General features: G+C 41.6%; 1 protein-coding gene across 1 annotated transcript in view; it reads right to left on the reverse strand.

Annotated features, from left to right (window-relative positions):
* LOC139540425 (tumor protein p53-inducible protein 11-like) overlaps nt 1–7,732 on the reverse strand; it is a 127,616-nt gene extending 119,884 nt beyond the window's left edge. Inside the window, exon 1 of the mRNA XM_071344230.1 lies at nt 7,631–7,732. The gene's annotated coding sequence lies outside the window, so the exon portion shown is untranslated. The remainder of the gene's footprint in view (nt 1–7,630) is intronic.
* Nucleotides 7,733–21,661: the final 13,929 nt, after the last annotated feature.

Raw genomic sequence — 21,661 nt, forward strand, 5'->3', positions numbered from 1 at the left:
TTCACAACCAGTGTAGCTTTAATTTGGTATCTTTCATGTGTGATTTAATGAAAGTTTGATTTTATAGTAATTTTCATAGTAAATAATTTGAATTTGGCACTCTGCATTTTCTCAGGCATTTTGCCAAGTGATACAGTAGCGTCTTGCCTAAACTCAGATTTTTGGATATAAATATGAACTTTACCGAACAAAAAATACATGTATTGTGTAACATCAAGTCCTATGAGTGTCATCTGATGAAGATTAGCAAAGGTTAGTGACAAATGTTATCTCTATTTCTGCTTTTTGTTAATGCCCTCTTTAGCTGGAAAAATGGCTGTCATTTAAATTATGGGATTTCTGTTGTTTTGAATTTGGCGCCCTGCAATTTCACTGGCTGTTGACGAGGTGGGACACTACCGTCCCACATACCCTAGAGAGGTTAAGGAGAGGTATATTTATAATTCCATGTGTATTATCATCTACATTTATGATGAGTATTTCTGTTGAAACGATGTGGCTATGCAAAATCACTGGATGTTTTTGGAACTAGTGAATGTAACGCGCCAATGTACACTCAGATTTTTTTATATAAATATGCACTTTATCAAACAAAACATGCATGTATTGTGTAACATGAAGTCCTCTGATGAAGATAATCAAAGGTTAGTGATATATTTTCTCTATTTCTGCTTTTTGTGACTGCTATATTTCGCTGGAAAAATGGCTGTGCTTATTGTGGTTTGGTGTCACCTAACTTAATCGTTTGTAGTGCTTTCGCTGGAAAGCATATTTGAAAGCGGACACTTGTGGGATTAACAACAAGATTACCTTTAAAATGGTATAAGACACATGTATGTCTGAGGAATTTTAATTATGAATTTGGCGCCCTGCACTTCGACTGGCTGTTGTCATATCATTCCGTTACCGGGATTGCAGCCATATGAATGAAACAAGAATGAGTGGGAGTTGTCACAACCTAGCTTGTGGGAAGTGACAGAGCTCTTATAGGACCAAGGCACAAATAATAAACAATATATTTTTGCTCGTTATTTAGCCATCTTACATATAAAACCTTATTTCTTAATCAAAAATTGTGAATAAATGAAAAGGGTTTGCTTGAAATAATGGACATAACTCTGCAATGTTGGGTTGTATTGGAGAGAGTCTGTCAAAACATTTTCCACACACAGTCTGTGCCTGTATTTAGTTTTCATGCTAGTGAGGGCTGAGAATCCACTCTCACATAGGTACGTGGTTGCAAAGGGCATCAGTCTCTTAACAGCGCGATTTGCCAAGGCAAGAAACTCTGAACGCAGGTTCTGATTAAATTCAATTTTCACAGAACCGCTTGTTGCAATTTCAATGAGGCTCTCTTGTTCAGATATCGGTAAGTGGACTGGAGGCAGGGGATGAAAAGGATAATGAATCCAGTTGTTTGTGCCGTCCGTTTCGGGAAAGTACCTGCGTAATTGCAAAAAATGAAAACTTTAAGCTCGTCTCTCAATTTAAAAAAAACGTGTAAATACTTTGCCCCTTGATAATCAGCGCATTTCTGTATGTTGTAAAAGGGTTACATGGGTCGCTGCCCATATCATTGCATAATGCAGAAAATACATGTGTATTCAGGGACCTTGCTTTACAAAGTTAACCATTTTCACTGTAGTGTCCAAACCGTCTTTCAAGCTGTCAGGCATTCCCTTGGAAGCAAAAGCCTCTCGGTGGATGCTGCAGTGTATCCAAGTGGCGTCAGGAGAAACTGCTTGCATGCGCGTTACCACTCCACTATATCTCCCTATTATGACTTTTGCGCCATCACTACAGACACCAACACATCTTGACCACCAAAGTCCATTTGATGTCACAAAGCTGTCCAGAACTTTAAAAATATCCTCTCATGTTGTCCTGGTTTCCTGTGGTTTGCAGAAGAGGATGTCTTCCTTAATTGACCCCCCATAAACATAAGACATATACCAGGAGCTGTGCCAGGTCCGTCACGTCTGTTGACTCATCCCCCAGCATTGTCCCAGCCATATCCACAGCAGCAGGAATAAATAAGTCCTCCACAATAGTATGGGGCTTGCCTGTCCTAGCCACTTGGTGGCTCACCATATTAGACTCTTCTAGCCACTTCTTATTAAAATGGTATCTGCTGCTTTTATACATGTCTTACTACTTGAAAGTCGTCTTTATTCTCGCTCAAAACTCCGTTGACTTATTTTTCAAATTGTCATGTTTCGTTTCAAAATGTCTGCGTAAGAGTGAAGGTTTCCCGCAAGAGAGTAATGGTTAATGTGATTGGATGTTAATTATTTGACTAGATTACCTGTATTTGACATTGTGTTATTTCGCTGAACACTAGATTGTTTAATTTTGGCAGTAAAACGAGACTACTCAGATGAGAAAAAAAACCTCGCCCAAATGGATAGCCCCATTGGAAAATATAAATGTACTATTTGAAAATGTGAAGATGTTAAAACATTTTTTTATAATATATATATATATAATAAAAAAAAAAAATGTAAATCACATTTTTATTTGGCGTACCCCAAATTATTTGACGGCAATACCTGCTCTAGAGAATGCATTTCCACTGCTCCAGAGTCCAATGGCGGCGAGCTTAACACAACTCCAGCCAACGCTTGGCATTGCGCATGGTGATCTTAGGCTTGTGTGCGGCTGGTCGGCCATGGAAACCCATTTCATGAAACTCCTGACGAACAGTTCTTGTACTGACTTTGCTTCCAGAGGCAGTTTGGAACTCAGTAGTGAGTGTTGCAACCAAGGACAGACGCTACACGCTTCAGCACTCTGTGGTCCCATTCTGTGCGCTTGTGTGGCCTACCACTACATGATTGAGCCGTTGTTGCTCCTAAACATTTGTGACCCGTTTCAGGAAACTAGGCGTATGTCACGGGTCACTACTTCACAGGAGAGCCGTTTTTTTTTTCTCATCAAAATGAACTTTCATGTGCCTTAACAAACTTCTATGCCGTCTGGAAATACAAATACTCTTTTTTAAATTACGAGTCTAGTTGGCTTAGCCAAAGAAAAAGTTAGCAACCTTCCTGCTAGCCATGATGCCGAGAGATGAGTTTGGATTGGTCTGCCATATAACACGTTTCTGTCTATTTGATCTGGTCACCATGTCTCTAGGTAATCCTGTCTAACACTGCTTTTTTTAATGTATCATGTATTAAAGCTGCAGAAGTGTTGCTCTCCACTTTCTGGAGGACTGAGTTTTAAAATCAGTGGAATTTTAGTATGACAGCTAAGGAGATGGAGAAAACACCTGTCTCCGGATTACATCTTCAAACTAAGGGCAACCATGGCATCTGACAGGATATGCTTCCAACTGTGAATGATGTATGCCGGTAAGATAGTTTAGCTAGCTACATTTTCAGATATTACAAGTTTCTAATTTTGACAGAAAGAGCCAACTGCTTGGCTAGTTATAGCCTAATGTTAGCTAGCTAACATTGAACCTGGTTGGCTAGGTACCTGCAGATTCATGCAGAGTAATAATGTCATGAGTTGGGATTATGGTTCATTGTTTACCTAGCTACATGTCTTAACTTCTTGCCACTATAGGGGGTGCTGTTTCGCATTAGCATTTTTTGGTCTCCAAATTAAACTGCCTAGCACTCAATTCTTGCTCGTACAATATGCATTGTATTGTTATTATTGGATAGAAAACACTCTCTAGTTTCTATAGCCGTTTGAATTATGTCTCTGAGTGGTACAGAACTCATTCTACAGCACTTTTCCTGACAGGGTGTGAGATTTCAGAAATCTTGGCCTCAGGTCCCAGGTCAGTTTTAAAGTCCCTGTAAATGCTATCAGGATACAAACACTGCCCACAACTTCCTGTAGATGTCAGTAAGAGGTGACAATTTGAATGGAGTCGATTGCGCAATCACAGCCTCTATAAATGAGCACAAGGCGGAAGTGGATTTCTTTTCCTGCTGCGCCTTACGCACGATGGACGTTGGACCTCCTCTCTTTCCAAGCTTTGGTTTAGCCACTTATATATCGCTGGTCATGTTTTTACTCGTTAGAGGTGTTAAAAACATCATAAGGTAGTTAATTTAAACCGTTTTATAGCAATTTATATCCGTTTAGTGCGATCTTGAGGCAGTTCTATGTGACGCCCATCCAAGAGCTGGGCACGTTTCGGGGTCCCGGTCGAACGTTAGTGGGCATTTCGACGGACAGAGGACATCTTTCGACCAAAAGACGATTAGACCCAAGAAAGGATACATTGCCCAAGATTCTGACGGAAGATCACCTCATAGTAAGAAATATTTAAGATGATAAATCGTTGTTCTGTCGAAAAATTTTAAACGCATATTCCGCCATTTTGTTTGGTATAGCTTCGCTTGGCGAACGCTGTATTGCACAGTAAGGATAATTTTAGAAATGTAATTCAGCGATTGCATTAAGAACTAATTTGTCTTTCGATTCCTGTCAACCCTGTATTTTTTAGTCAAGTATATGATTAGCTTTCGATTAAACTAGATCACTCTGAAAGATGGCGTCCGACATTTTCAGGCTTGTTTTGCTACTATTTTCATTGTATAACCACGTTTTTTTATGGCTAAATATGCACATTTTCGAACAAACTCTATATGTATGTTGTAATATGATGTTACAGGAGTGTCATCGGAAGAATTCTGAGAAGGATAGTGAAAAAATTTATATATTTTGGCGATGATAACGACATCGCTCTCTTTGGCTTGAATTCATGCTGGGGTAACGTTTGCACATGTGGTATGCTAACTTATCGATTTATTGTGTTTTCGCTGTAAAACGCTTAGAAAATCTGAAATATTGTCTGAAATCACAAGATCTGTGTCTTTCCATTGCTATGCTTTGTCTATTTTTATGAACTGTTTTATGATGAGTAAATTGGTCATACACGTTGCTCTCTGTAGTAATTCTAGTCGAGTTGTGATGGTGGGTGCAATTGTAAACTATGATTTCTACCTGAAATATGCACATTTTTCTAACAAAACCTATCCTATACAATAAATATGTTATCAGACTGTCATCTGATGAGGTTTTTTCTTGGTTAGTGGCTATCAATATCTAACTTTGGCCGAATTGGTGATAGCTAGTGGTGGAGAGAAAAAATGGTGGACAAAGAAAAATGGTGTATTTTGCTAACGTGGTTAGCTAATAGATTTACATATTGTGTCTTCCCTGTAAAACATTTTAAAAAACAGAAATGGGTTTATTCACAAGATCTGTATCTTTCATCTGGTGTCTTGGACTTGTGATTTAATGATATTTAGATGCTACTATTTAATTGTGACGCTATGCTAGCGATGCTAATCAGTGTGGGGGGGGTGGGGGGTGATCCCGGATCCGGGGTTGAGGTTCAGTAAAAGTTAACAAAAGACTCCACTATGCAAGTAACCATTTCGGGTGCGTTCGTAAATTCAGTCTGGTAATCTACTCCGATTTAAAAGCACTCTCATCTGAGTGTGGCAGTGTGCAGAATAACTGATGAATTTACCAACACTCAACACCCGTTGAATATGTCCCGTGTCAGTAAACGTCGGCAAGAAAGCCTAATGAAATTGTTGCCAGCAGCAGTTCATCACCAATACTCTGGATAACATGAAAACAGCCGAACCAGCTCTGCTAGAGTGAGTAAAATGGTCAGAGTGGGGTGTTCTCTCATTATGTGTCTGGAAGTAGCTAGCAAGCGAGCCAATGTTAGCCAGTTAGCTTGGGTGCCTGAGTGCCGTTGTGAGGTCAGAACGTTCGGATCAACCCTACTCATCGGCCAGAGCATCGGTGTGCACGCTGAATGCTCCGAGAGCGACACGTTGTGAATTTACGAACCGACAATCTGACAGCACAGTTGCAGTCACCAACACTCTGGATAATGTAAAAGTCTAACCAGCTCTGCCAGGGCGTGTAATGTTCAGTGAGCTATTCTGTCATTCGTGTCTGGAAGTAGCTAGAAAGTGAATTTGGGTGCTTGATTTGTTAGAGCAGAAGGCTCAGATCAACCCTTAAAGAGGTGGGTGGGGCTAAAGCTTAAGAGGGTGTGAACGATGTTGAGTGGGTGGGGACAAAGAAAAGGCTCTCCAGTAGTAGTACCAAAAGACTCAAAGGCAATTTTCTCAAAAGTAAGTTTACAAGTTAATCAACTTTCAAAGCAAAAGTACTTTCTCATAGTTCCAACTGTAGTGTATGATATAGCATTTTGTAGCTCTGAGTCTCTACTTTTATCCAATGTAAAAACACAATTTCACATTTTGCTACATAAGACCGATTTTGAGTCGGTCAGTCACATCTCCACTTCACAATATCAGCACTTACCGTTGACCAGGGCAGCTTTAGCAGGGCAGAAATTTGACAAACTGACTTGTTGGAAAGGGGGCATCCTATGACGGTGCCACATTGAAAGTCAGAGCTCTTCAGTAAGGGCCATTCTACTGCCAATGTTTGTCTACGGAGATTGCATGGCTGTGTGCTCAATTGTATACACCTGTCAGCAACGGGTGTGGCTGAAATAGTCGGTTCCACTAATTTGATGGGGTGTCCACGTACACTACATGAACAAAAGTATAATTCTCCTTTTCTCATTCAGTCCCACTCGCTCTCTACCTGAAAGGGCCCTTAATCCCTGTATTCTCAAATCTGTCAAAAGTTAAGTGCATTTGATTGGTTCCAGCTCTTTTAAAGCATTTCAAAAGGATTATTTTAATTGAACAGATGTGATAGTTTGTCCCTATAGTGGGAAAAGGGCATTCAATGCATCTTATCTGTGAAAAAGGTGGTTTATCCTTTTACGTATGGTTGGTCCTCTGCAGTTCACACACTCACAGTTCCTATTGAAGCATGAAGAGGAATGACAGATTCACTGAGAGAAATTATCTAGTAGAGAAATGTGCTTTAGCCTGTAAAACAGCAACACATTCAACACAACACCACTGGGCACACAGCATCGGAGATGGACAGAAGAGAACAGAAATAGAAAACAATTACCACTCTAATCACCTGGATTAATCAAACATATTATTAATATGTATGTCTCTCCATGAAATTACTCCATAAACGTTTGCCTTTTAGGCTACACTACGCTGCCCGTATAGTAGAACTGGGTGCGCTGCAAGCGCCCCAGACAAAAAATTGAAGGAGATATGAAGGATGAACAGAAACATTCGCAATGTTGTGATTATCCTTTCGATCTAAAGTAGTTTGTTTGGGCAAAGTTTCACAGTAAACGCAATAAAATTAGCCTAGGCTGCAGTTGACTCATTCCGCCCAGATGTGAAAACGTTGCATCAAGGAATAAACATTACACAGAAGCGTCAAATGGGCACACGCTGTTTGTTGTGGAGCGCGGCGCTGTTGAATTTATATATGCGTGGATCTTTAAATTCTATGAGTATCAAACATTGACTAAATTCCAATAGTTCTGCCACACGCTAGACATTATTAACTTTTCTCAATCTACCAATGTATTGGCTATTTATCCACAGAAGTTCCAGCATAATAATAAATAAAAAAATAAGCCACATGCCAACGCACAAAATGACTTCTCTTCAAAACCGAAAAAACTAAATGCAAAGAAATATTGAGCAGGATAAAAAAGATATATAAAAAAATACAATTCATGTGTTTGGCTACTTACAGGCAGTGTAAAAGCGACCACAATCCGAAGAGTAGTTACCCTTTCACTTGTATTTGAAAAGCAGCACGATATTCAAATCGCGACAGTACTGTTCAGGTTTGCAATGGAGTGGAGAATGAGACGTGTGAAGCTAGCTGCAATAAGTATTAGACACAATAGTGGAACTTCGGTGTGCCTTCAAAATAAAAGGTCCCGCATTGAAAGTCATTCAAACGTATTCAAAAATGGAATCCTTCCATATCTGCAATAGATCATGCTAAACAAGGTCGGGAATGTTGATTTAACAAAAGACTATTAGATTTCGGAATTGTATTGGGGGCATACTTACAGTATATGCATTGTAAACAGATTCCACTGTTTATATCCATTTTTGTCACATTCAATGGGGACTTTTATTTTACAGGCAAAACAAAAATTCCACTATTGTGGCTAATCCTTATTGTGGCTTTCTTCTCACAGGTCAGACGAATCTATGCTTTAAAGTAATGCAAAGTACGCACAACAGAGCGCAGATGTCATTACCGTAATATGTAGAGTACTCTTTGCAGATTAGATTTTTTAATTATAGGCCCTCTGTTATTTTGAGGGGGGAAAAAATCATAAATCGCCATACAAACATATTGCTATGTTATTTATTAGGGAATAAATTTGACATGTGTGTAGCCAGTGTTGTGTTCGAGAACACCTAAAGCGTGACCGATTCAAGACCAAGACAGGAGCAAATCGAGTCCAAGTCAAGACCAAGGCCAGAGGGGGTCCGAGACCGAGTCAAGACCAGGAAAATGTGAGTCCAATTCAAGACCATGATTGTAATTTTGTCAAATCACCACCATAATAAGAGTTCAAAATATCCAGAAGCTAGATAAAGGCATCTGACATTCAACTGTATTAGGGCAAAATTTTAGCTTGGAATCAACCAATCACGTTGCAATTGTTAGCCATCTCTTTGAAAATAACTTGTGAAACATTGTTGCATTTAAAATGGAACTGACAGCATCTTAGCAACATGACATGTTAAAATATGTTCATAAACACCCCCCAGGAAGAATATGGCAATTTTTTTTAAAACATTTTCTGACAAGTGACCACTTAGATATGGTAATTTTCACGGTTTCATAAATTCTTAGAATGTTTGGGAATTAGATATAGTAAGGCATGTGAAAATTCTATAGCAATATAGAGTAGGAAAGCGGCCGTGCATTTGGACAATTAACAGATAAATGAACAGCAAATAAAACATAAAACATCTGTCTTGTCCAGGACTGTAGTCTACACAGACCAGTGCGCTGTAGCCAATCAAAGCTACAGTAGGCACATATCCAAACAAGCGACTTTAGATCATTAGAACGCATTCGCCAGAAGCCACAAAATACACCTGAATGGACTTCTGCAAATATGTAAACACCACAGGAGTCCTCTTACATTTGGTAACTTTATAATCCTATTGATGAAACAACCATGAAAAGGTAGGCCCTCTCGCCCTTAGTTATTTATGTAACCTTTATTTAACTAGGCAAGTTAGTTAAGAACAAATTTTGATTTACAGTGATGACCTACCGGGGAACAGTGGGTTAACTGTCTTGTTCATGGGCAGACAACAGATTTTTACCTTGTCAGCGTTGGGATTCGATCCAGCAACCTTTCGGTTACTGGCACAGTGGTCTAATCCCGAGGTAAAGACAGTTTCAGGTTGGATATTTGATGGATATTCGCCTGTAGTTTTCCTTACATCCACCAACAGCAGTTAGGGACCGTCAACATAGTGACAAATCTAATTTTTCAATTTTCAATAGCTCTTTAACCATTAATCCTAAAATGTTCAAAACTGGCTCTAGCTAAACTCGATGGCATAGACACACATTGCACACAATTGTTGTCGATTTACATCTCACACTATTTAAAATTATTTATTTAAAATGTTTTCATTTCAATAGCTCATTATAAAATCGTGAGAGATGAAAACTGACAAACTAAAGGGTGTGCAATGTGTAGGTCCACTGAGTGTACATTCTGAACCTTGTTTGAGGTCAGTAGGCCATATGACCAAGGAGCTATTGAAATTTGAAAGTTTGAAAAATGGATGCATAATCGTGTGAGATGAAAATGGACAAACAAAAGGGTGTGCATACAGAAGGGTAGTCAGTGGACATTCTGAACCTTGTTTGAGTCCAGTAGCTCACATGACCAAGAAGCTATTGAAATTAGAAAGTTTGACAAATTCAATGTAAAAATGTGTGAGATGAAAATTGACAAACAAAAGGGTGTGCAGTGTGTAGGCCTACTGAGTGTACACTCTGAACCGTGTTTGAGGTCAGTAGGTCACATGACCAAGGAGCTATTGAAATTTGAATGTAAAAAAAGTAACTAAAAAAAGTCCCTAACTAATTCAAGTGGTTTGAAAGCTATTGAGGTTTAAAAGCGCGAATATCTGTTGAATATCCAACCTGAAGCTGTCTTTACCTTTGTCGCTCTAACCACTAGGCTACCTGCCGCACTTAAACAACAAGATCAACAACTGATGCTAGCCAGAGCAAGATGAGCAAAAATCTAACAAAGGAACATTAGATAAACCCTCTCAACTTTTTCAACTAGTTGGCCGTCAAAATTGCACTGATAAACGATGGGGCCTCCTCATCCTTCTGCAGCTTGCCTGCCTGTCCCAATCAATCACCGAAGCTAAATGGTTAAGGTTGGCTAGCTTATTAGCTATATACTTCCAGACACAAATGAGAGAACACCTCTGAACATTTTACTCGTCGTAGCAGAGCTGGTTAGGCTGGTTACATGTTATCTAGAGCCTTCTTACAACTATGACTTTTTTGTCTATGTTTACTGACACCGGTCATATTCAACGTGTGCTGTGTGTTTGTAAACGCTCTGGCACACTCAGATGAGAGCGCTCTGAAATCGGAGTAGATTGCCAGAGTGAATGTGAGATATGGTAACTGGGTAACAGTCGTTCAAGTTCTTGCTAGCTAACCAAATGACACCTGCATCTCTAGCTGTGTTTAGCCAGTGCAAAACGATCCCTCACCCACTCCACCAATGGCATGACATCCTCCAAGCAGCTACAGTAGCCATCTATCCAGCTAACATTTGGCTCTGTAATTTGCTTGCTACATAAATAGATACGCTAGCCTATTAGCCGTTTGTCTCATATCTGCAAAGTAGCTAAAACACTGTCAGTTACACTTTAAACTTTAGGTCACCGGTTACTTTGTGTGCAAAACGTTAAATATTTTTTTGCAATGGGAAGTAATAGTTGTACATTTCGATAGGGAAATGCTTAATGGTTGTGTTTTTGTATTCTCATGATTGGGACCTACTGGCTTATTGTGTCAGAGTTTATGGACTGCTTATACTTTAACATCATGCTGTATGTGACTGCTGTCTTTCCATCGGCCCTATGCAGTGGTGTAGTGATGCCTGGAGAAGTGAATATACTCACATTTTGCCAAAAAGTTCCCAGCCTAGCGAAGGAAAGGAACCCTGTATGAATAATCATATTTCCTATAGATTGATTGTGAGAGTGAAAATCTGAAAACACTTTTTTAAAATAGAAAAATAATAAAAAATGTGATGGTCTAAGTCCACAACAATGCTTAAATCACATCAATCTGATTGGGTGGGCCTGTCAGGGCCTGGCTCCTCTGTCCTCCCAGGCCCATCCATGTCTACGCCCCTGATGCAACCAGCTCATGATGACAATTGTGCATCAAATAGCCTACTAACCAACACTTCGGACTGTACTTTTTCAATACCTGGTTTACATACCCATTGTTGCCTTAATTAGCATTTACTGGTAGATATCATACGTTTAAACGTCTTTCCTACCCTACCGGCTACCGATGTCATTCTTCTGTGAGCTGCTCCATGCCAAAACCAGTTGAGAGCTGCACACTCTTGCTGCCTGCAGATTATATTCTGCTGAAACTAGGCTGTGTGTGCAGTGCGCATGTGAATATATTTCACGTGCTTTGCGATTGTGTAGGTTACTATGTGCATGATTTCTCTATTGTACTACATAATTGATCATCGTATACCTCCACTACTTTGATTCTCATCAGTAGAGATTAAGTAGTGAGTATACTCAATGCCCAACGCGGAAAAAAGTGTGTATGGCTTATCACTGTGTATACCCTCTAATACACCACAGTTCACTCTCCTACATGAGTGCTCTGGTATTACGGTTGCTGTCCTTTCAGAATCAGGAAGGCCTATAGGTTCGCAACTGCGCAAACATGTCTATAATAGATAAGGCTGTTAAGACATTGTTTCTTGAAAGAAGTACATGTATATATTCGGCCGGGCAAAGCGGTTTAATGTGCTGACTGAATGTAAGCTGATAATTCAGAGCTCTTTACTCAGCTGGTGAAATTAGAGTCCTCACTGTCAGAGACTGAGTCATGACAGAGTACAAATGTATCCGACACCGAGACAAGACCTGGTTTCAATGGCGCTGGAAGAGATGGTTGCCGTTTTAAGGGCTCCTAACCAATTGTGCTATTGTGTGTGTTATTTGTAACTTATTTTGTACATAATGTTTTTACCACCATCTGTTATGACCAACAAGAGCTTCTGCATATCAGGACAGCAATTACTCACCTCGTACTGGATGAAGATTTTTTATTTAACGAGTAGGACGCAAGGATTTTTTTCAGACACCGGACAATGCCCAAATCCCTGTCATTCGCATGAAGACGAGTCAGAGATATCGGGGACGTAGGTCGGGGTGCCTTGTAAGGATCCGACGGCGAGTGGGTGACACGCCTCTACCATCAGTCCTATTAGCCGACGTGAAATCATTTGATAAAAAACTAGACGAGCTCCAATCAAGACTATCTTACCAACGGGACATTAAAAACTGTAATATCTTATGTTTCCCGGAGGCGTGGCTGAACGACGACATTGATCAAATACAGCTGGCTGGGTTTTCCGTGCATCGGAAAGATAGATGCACATGAATATCTGTCTTTGTCTTATCCCGTGTAAATAGTATTTTTTCGTATATATCTTAACCTCACTTTCTATCTCCAAACTGAATATACTTTCCTGCAACACGCCTCACCCAATGTGGTACGGCTCTGCTATTTTTATTCCTTATAACTGGAACTTCCATCAGGGGCTAGCCAGCTAACTAGCTACTAGTCTTTGTTAGCCATGGCTAACGGTTCTCGCCTTTCCCCCCCCCCCCGGCATCAGCCAGCCTTAGCTCAGACAACACCTGCCAATCTGCACAGCATGATATCAACCCAGAGCATATCGGACTGCTTCTCTCTACCATATCACCGGATTCCTGCAACTCTGGATCATTACACCGGATCATTACGCCGGATCATCGCAGCTAGCTAGCTGCAAACGAGTGGCAAGCACCAGCTAGCCTTGAGCTAGTCTCTAGCTAGGCCCATATACCAGCTAATTATAGGGCTACAGTACCTCCTTTGCCAATTGGCCTGGACCCTTTATTGTTGACACGGAGCCCCGCCGATCCATCACGACTGGACTGCCGATGTGATCACTCGATGTGGTCTCAACAGGCTATTCTGTTGGGATATCGCCGAAGAACCATCTACTAGCACCGGCCCGCTAGCATTTCTGAACGCTGTGTCCCCTGATTGCCTAGCGTAGTAGTGACTACCGAACAGCACCCTGACTCCCCTATTCCTGCTCTTTTGACCCTATGATCACTCGACTACACAGCTGATGTTTCAGTAACACGGTACCTCATTTTGTTTACATGTCGGCCCCAGCCTCGAACTCAGGTCCTGTATATACCTAACTGACACCCTCTGCCCATTCATCCCCAATTACCCGTTGTTGTCTTAGCTCTCCTGTGATTGCTTTATGCCTCTTTCTAATGTCAATATGCCTTGTCTACTGCTGTCTTGGCTAGTTTTAATTTTTTTATTTCACTGTAGAGCCCTCAGTCCGGCTCAAAATGCCTTAGATAGCTCTGTCGCTCCACCCGACACACCTAGGTCAACTGATGCCTCCAGAGACGAAACCTCTCTCATCGTCACTCAACGCATAGGTTTACCTCCACTGTACTCACATCCTACCATACCCTTGTCTGTACATTATGCCTTGAAAATATTCTACCACGCCCAGAAATCTGCTCCTTTTATTCTTTGTCCCAAATGCACTAGACAACCAGTTCTTATAGCCTTTAGCCATACCCTCATCCTACTCCTCCTCTGGTGATGTTGAGGTTAATGCAGGCCCTGCAGCCCCAAGTTCCACTCTTATTCCCCAGGAGCTATCATTTGTTGACTTCTGTTTCCGTAAAAGCCTTGGTTTCATGCATGTTAACATCAGAAGCCTCTTCCCTAAAAAAAAAAATTCACTGCTTTAGCACACTCCGCCAAACCTGATGTCCTAGCCGTGTCTGAATCCTGGCTTAGGAAGGCCACCAAAAATGCTGAAATTTCCATCCCCAACTACAACATTTTCCGCCAAGATATAACTGCCAAAGGGGGTGGAGTTAAAATCTACAGCATAGACAGCCTGCAGGGTTCTGTCATGCTGTCCAGGTCTATGCCTGAGCTTCTACTTTTAAAAATCCACCTCTCCAGAAACAAGTCTCTCACTGTTGCCGCTTGTTATAGACCCCCCTCAGCCCCCAGCTGTGCCCTGGACACCATATGTGAATTAATTGCCCCCCATTTTCTTCAACGTTTGTACTATAAGGTGACATAAACTGGGATTTGCTTAACACCCCGGCCGTCCTACAATCTAAGCTAGATGCCCTCAATCTCACACAAATTATCATGGAACCCACCAGGTACAACCCTAAATCCATAAACATGGGCACCCTCATAGATATTATCCTGACCAACCTGCCCTCTAAATACACCTCTGCTGTCTTCAACCAGGATCTCAAATATCACTGCCTCATTGCCTGCGTCCGTAATGGGTCCGCAGTCAAACGAAAACCCCTCATCACTGTCAAACGCTCCCTAAAACACTTCAGCCAGCAGGCCTTTCTAATCGACCTGGCCCGGGTATCCTGGAAGGATACCCTCAGTAGAGGATGGCTGGTTATTCTTTAAAAGTGCTTTCCTCACCATCTTAAATAAGCATAACCCATTCAAAAAAATGTAGTACTAATAACAGATATAGCCCTTGGTTCACTCCAGACCGGACTGCCCTTGACCAGCACAAAAACATCCTGAGGTGTACTATATTAGCATCGAATAGCCCACGTGTTCTGCAACTTTTAAGGGAAGTTAGGAACCAATATACACAGGCAGTTAGGAAAGCAAAGGCTAGCTTTTTCAAACTGAAATTTGCATCCTGTAGCACAAACTTCAAATAGTTCTGGGACACTGTAAAGTCCATGGAGAACAAGAGCACCTCCTCCTAACTGCCCACTGCACTGAGGCTAAGAAACACTGTCACCACCGATAAATCTACGATAATCGAGAATTTCATGAAGCATTTTTCTATGGCTGGCCATGCTTTCCACCTGGCTACCCCTACCCTGGTCAACAGCTCTGCACCCTCCACAGCACCTTGCCCAAGCCTTCCCTATTTCTCCTTCACCCAAATCCAGATAGCTGATGTTCTGAAAGAGCAGCAAAATCTGGACCCCTAAAAATAAGCTGGGCAAGACAATCTGGACGCTCTCTTTCTAAAATTGTCCACCGCAATTACTAGCCTGTTCAAACTCTTTCGTATCATCTGAGATCCCCAAAGATGGGAAAGCTGACGCGGTCATCCCCCTCTTCAAAGAGGGAGACACTCTAGACCCCAACTGTTACAGACCTATATCTATCCTACCTTGCCTTTCTAAGGTCTTCGAAAGCCAAGTTAACAAACAGATCACCAACCATTTCAAATCCCACCGTACCTTCTCCGCTATGCAATCTAGCTTCCAAGCTGGTCATGGGTGCACCTCAGCCACGCTCAAGGTCCTAAACGATATCATAACCGCCATCGATAAAAGACAATACTGTGCAGCCGTATTCATCGACCTGGCCAAGGCTTCCGACTCTGTCAATCACCGCATTCTTATCGACAGACTCAACAGCCTTGGTTTCTCAAGTGACTGCCTCGCCTGGTTCACCAACTACTTCTCAGAGTTCAGTGTGTCAAATCGGAGGGCCTGTTGTCCGGATGCTAATAACAAATCCTCCACGTATTGTACCAACACAGAACCTACAATTGACACCCTTTTAACGATTGTTTCAATGCAAAATGATACCACGTGGGACTATTTGTAAATCCCATCGGTACTCTACTAAAAGTCAGGTAAAACGTGATCTAATACGTCTTCCATCACATAGAAACTGTAATCTCTATGAACCACTTATCGATTGAACAGAAACTATACACCGCTAGGTGAAAGTTCCATTCTTGCTAACCTCAAAACGATTAGTTGTTGCTCTTTTGAAAAAGATGCAAACTCTTGTATAGCTGCATTTCCTGCTAATGCACTAGGTTCCAGTATCACCTTACACTCATTCTTCCATTGCCCGATGGCTCCCTGTTTTAGATGTGGGACTATCTCCTTACGTTTTTAATATTTTTTTGCAACGTTTCATAGTTTTATCCTGGCCATTGAAACTATAGTTAGTGATTTCCTCTATGGCTCTACTAACCCTTCGCACATCTGCGAGGCGAACGGAGTCACATTCCACTCTCAAAATATTGTCTCGAATTAAATCTACTACTCCCGCAATTATCGTTTTGATCACAGGGTTCAACCCCGTCATCAAAAGCAGAAGCGCAAATCAATACACTCCCGTTCGAGGTCTTCTGTAGTAAAGTACTGGTGTAACACTTTCTGGGTTTATCGTTATGCATTTTCTGTTGATATAATGCTGACATCAAAACGCTGATATATTGAGCTTTTGATTCTGGTTTCATGTCTTTGTGCCAATTCATAAATGCCTCCCTGAATTCTTTATTTCATTTGAATTCACCATCAGCAGGAAAATGTTGTCCATTTTTGTCTTATTTGCTACATTTTTCCCATATTTCAGCCGAATCGGTAGAATGCTCGTGCGCTTCTTTTAGTGCCTCCATGGCTTTATTAAATTCCGCTATCTCTATATTAAAGGGAGAAACGGGTCCGTTTGTCGCCATATAACTAGTTATTATTCCCTAAACACTCCCGACGGTGTTCAGGGTGTTTTAGATTTCTTCAATCCCGTCTATAATACACACCTTCTATTAACTATTTTCTAAGATAGCACTACACACTTCCCCGGATAATAATTAATTGGTCACGGCACTTAATACTTTGTATTAGAACCAATACCATTGCGCCTGCAAATGTATTACTGGAGAATACGGACAGAACATTATGTCCTTTTCCAATACTTCCTCAAATATCACTATTATTTATAACCCACATCATCTCTCACTGCGCCCTCTCCTCATAGGACATAAACCAACCTCTCTCCATATTGATACTGCTACTACAGGTAAATCAAACAGTGTTCGAATATCCTATCTTTTCTTTTCGTTTTTTAACTCACTATCTTCTAGAACTCTCGTCTTAAAACTCACTGCAACGGGGACTTTTTAAAGATCTCGCAGCGGAATACCACCACTAGGGACCTGTCCTTAAAGGAACCTACCCTTCACGTATATTAGCCTGGCTCTCGCAGAGAAAAACATCCACTTGGGAACCATCCTTAAAAGGAACCTACCCTTCACTTATGGCTCTTATATTTTTATCTGGATCTCGCAGAGGAAAAACCTCCACTGGGACCTATCCTTATGGAACCTACCCTACACCATATATTTATGACCCGTCGTTTACACAATGGGCCTATAGAACTAAACTTAGGCTCTCCAGGTCCGTATCCCATAATTAGTTCAGCCAACGATTCTCATCTCCCCAAGATGTCAAAATGAGTGGAAACAGATATAGGAACTAGCCTACCTTCTTCGTTGCCAGCTCTGTCCACTGATCTGGTCTCTTTGTTTTGATTACAAATCGTGGTGAACTCCTGGCTAGCTCGCCATCTGTTAGGTTCTTATTTTTCAGAGTAAATAACCCACGGACACTAGAGAAGCTTTAACCAAGTTTAATTCTTCCCAAAGGTTCTGTACAGCTGTAATCAGACAACCCAACATTTATTCCATCCAGATATTTATATCCCACTTATTAAGACACTCCCTCTCTCCAATCCTTACAGTTTATGCCCAACAGGAAGAGGGTAACCAGATACTAAACCCTGATTACTCCCTTAAGGGGAACTGACCTCACCCCTCATTTGCTGACCTCAACCCCTCCTTCACCTAATCCACAGATATCCATCTGTCTTCCCTATATCAACACGTCGCTCTCCTCTCCTCCATCAAACACATTCCAAAGCCTTCTGGCTTTAACTTTCTCCTTTGATTCTATGCTTCTTCTCTATCATGTATTTAATATCGCATTGTTCAAAATGTCGAACCCAACAGTCACCTACTATTTCATTAGAAATTCAATTTTCAAATGAGTGACGGTCTGTGTGTTTCATGCTGTGAGTCTTTGTTTATGTCTGTGTAGTTAGTATGTTTGCATACAAACGGAGACTTACAGAACACACTGCCAGCTGCATGAGCATCTCCCATCACTTATTTAACTTGTTATTTGGTTTTAGTGATACACAAGAAATGTGGGTTAGGGATGGCGTGGGTGCTTGTGATGTGGGAAGAGAGTGTACTTTATCTTCAGAAGAACCCTGATAGAGGCAGCTTGCCATCTAAACTGTATTGCATCAGAGCGATAGGGTGTGCGGTGCCTGTGCACCTACCTCTTAAAGCTGTACACCACCAGGGTACAAAGATTGTCTTAGGGTCATTTTTGACCCGGAAGTTCTAAAATCATTTACACACCACAAAGACACACACACACACACACAATGAGAAATTGAGATTGTGTGTGCTACTGATTGAACTGATTGACAAAACTGAAACTTTCTTGTGCACGTGCAGCATCTCCCCTCCACGACCCCACGACTCAAGTTTACAAACAAAATAAACAGGATTTCAGACAAATAAACAACTTTTCAGACAAAAGAAACATTTCTTGAAAACATTGTTTACTAATGGGGAATGCAGTCAGAGGCTATAAAAGGTGCTGCAGATGACAGTCCCCCCAGTTCTCTCTTTGCTGAAGCCATGACTGCACGTTTCAGTGCCCAACAGGTCGTAGATCTGATTTTTTCAGATGTCCAGGAGGAACAAGAGAACAATAATTTAGAAGAGGAGGTATCTGAAGAGGAAGATGGGGAAGAAATCCTCCAAGCTGAAAGAGAGACATTTTTGTCAAAGAACATTAAAATAATATGGTCCTTGTCATCATATGACAACCAGGGCAGGATGGTAGCACAAAATGTCATAAGGCCCACAAGACATGCAGTTGCCCATGCCCAGGACAAAGCCTTTTAACACTCTACATGTTCATCACACCAGCCATTGAAAACAATCATCCCGGAGATGATACATTTATGGCATCAAGATATGGGTAGCCTGTGATGCACAATCCAGCTACGCTTGGAAGATGCAAGTCTACACAGGGAATCCAACCAGTGGAGGCCTGGAGAAGAACCAGGGGATGCGGGTTGTGCTTGATGTGACAGATGGCCTGAGGGGGCACAATGTCAAGTGTGACAATTTCTTCACCTCTTATGAACTCAGCCAGCAGCTCCTGAAGAGGAAGATCACCATGGCTGGCACAGTTAGAAAGAACAAGCCTGAGTTCCCCCCTAGCACTCCTCGCAACAAGGGGGAGAGAGGCCTTCTCATCAAAGTTTGTCTTCACCCCCACCACCACTCTATTTCTTACCTCCCAAAGAGGAACGAGAATGTGGTCCTCCTGAGCACACTGCACAAAACGGCTGAGATCAGTGATCGTGAGGACAGGAAGCCAGCCATCATCTTGGACTACAACCACAACAAAGGAGGCGTGGACAACCTGAACAAGGTGATTTGAACTTACAGCTGCAGGAGGATGACTGCCCGCTGGCCCCTGGTCATCTTCCATAACATCATTGATGTGTCCTCATATAAGGCATTCGTGATATGGAACAAGATCAACCCTACCTGGATGCCTGATAAGCGGAACAAGAGGAGGGTGTTCCAGGAGCAGCTGGGAAAGGCACTTGTAACCCCACACATTCAAAGAAGGGAGCTCCTCCCCCGCACAGCAGCCTCTGCAGCGCTTGTGAAAGCTGTTCAGGGGGCTGAATCTTGTCCTGATCCACCTGAGGCTGCAGCTGGGACAGGCAAGAGAAGATGCCAATTCTGCCCCCCTAAAGAAGGACTGTAAAACAAACACTATGTGCTGCACATGTGAGAAATACATCTGCAAACAGTCGCATACTGTCATACATGTGCTAATTAGAGTTGATTGATTTATGTTCTTCACATTTTTGTTTTGTATCTATTATCTTGTTTTATTCTTATTTATTGTTATTGTTTATAGACCTTGTGTGTGGTGGCAATGGTTTAAAAAATATGGGAGAAGACTAGTATTCTGTAGTTGAATTCCTCATTGTACTGTATATAAGAATATATCACTATGTTGCCAAGATAGTTCAAGACTTTCCCTTCAGTAAAATGCATTCAAAACTACATTTCTGCTACTTTCTTAGGCTATACAAGTGCCATCTCTTGCTAAAAAAATGTGTTTACACCTATGCAGTACCTTTAGCAAAAAACAATAAATAATAATAAATACTTTAGTAAAGAAAACAATTGTGACAGGTGTGTTGTAATAAAAACGAGTGGTGTCCACTGATTAAATGCAGTCTTTCTGCATTGTGAAGAGGTAAAACCCAGATATTCACAAAGTTTGGGATGAATGACAGGTTGTTTCTTCATGCAAAATAGATTCGGGGTTTAAAATGAAATTAAGTGCTTTATTTTAGGGGTTTAGTGAAGGCATGTCATTTTTTACCCTTAGGTATGTCATTTTTTACCCTTAGGGCAAGGGGAGTATATAGAATGTTAAGACTACACAAGTGATAAGTGACAAGCTACACACTGTTTATCAGTGCAGTGTCCAACATCCTTAGCTAGCTAGCTAGAATTTCATCCCTGTGTTTATCAGTGAAGCTAGCTTGCAGCAGGCAAGCTACAACAAGCTTAAACCCATAGACCCTTTATCAAGTGTATTCGGAAAGCATTCAGACCCCTTCCCTGTTTCCACATTACGTTACAGCCTTATTCTAAAATGGATGAAATAAAAAAAATGTCCTCAATCTACACACAGCGAAAGCAGGATTTTAGAAATGTTGGCAAATGTATAATAAAAAATAAAAAAACATAAGTATTCAGACCCTTTGCTATGAGACTCAAAATTGAGCTCAGGTGCATCCTGTTTCCATTGATCATCCTTGAAATGTTTCTACAACTTGATTGGAGTCCACCTGTGGTAAATTCAATTGATTGGACATGATTAGGTAAAGCACACACCGGTCTATATAAGGTCCCACAGTTGACAGTGCATGTCAGAGCAAAAACCAAGCCAAGAGGTCCAAGCAATTGTCCATAGGCCTCAGAGACAGGATTGTGTCGAGGCACAGATCTGGGGAAGGGTACCAAACAAATGTCTGCAGCGTTGAAGGTCCCCAAAAACACAGTGGCCTCCATCATTCTTAAATGGAAGAAGTTTGGAACCACCAAAACTCTTCCAAGAGCTGGCCGCCCGGCCAAACTGAGCAATCGGGGGAGAAGGGCCTTGGTCAGGGATGTGACCAAGAACGCGATGGTGACTGACAGTGCTCCAGAGTTCCTCTGTGGAGATGGGAGGACCTTCCAGACGGACAACCGTATTTGCAGCACTCCAACAATCAGGCCTTTATGGTCGAGTGGCCAGACAGAAACCTCTCCTCAGTAAAAGGCACATGACAACCCGCTTGGAGTTTGTTGACAGTCCTTTAGGTGCCTTTCGGCAAAGAAGATTCTCTGGTCTGATGAAACCAAGACTGAACTCGTTGGCCTACCGTGAAGCATGGAAGTGGTAGCATCATGCTGTGGGGATGTTGCTCAGTGGCAGGGACTGGGAGACTAGTCAGGATCGAGGGAAAG

The sequence above is a fragment of the Salvelinus alpinus genome, chromosome 15 (assembly GCF_045679555.1).
Source record: "Salvelinus alpinus chromosome 15, SLU_Salpinus.1, whole genome shotgun sequence".
NCBI lineage: Eukaryota > Metazoa > Chordata > Actinopteri > Salmoniformes > Salmonidae > Salvelinus > Salvelinus alpinus.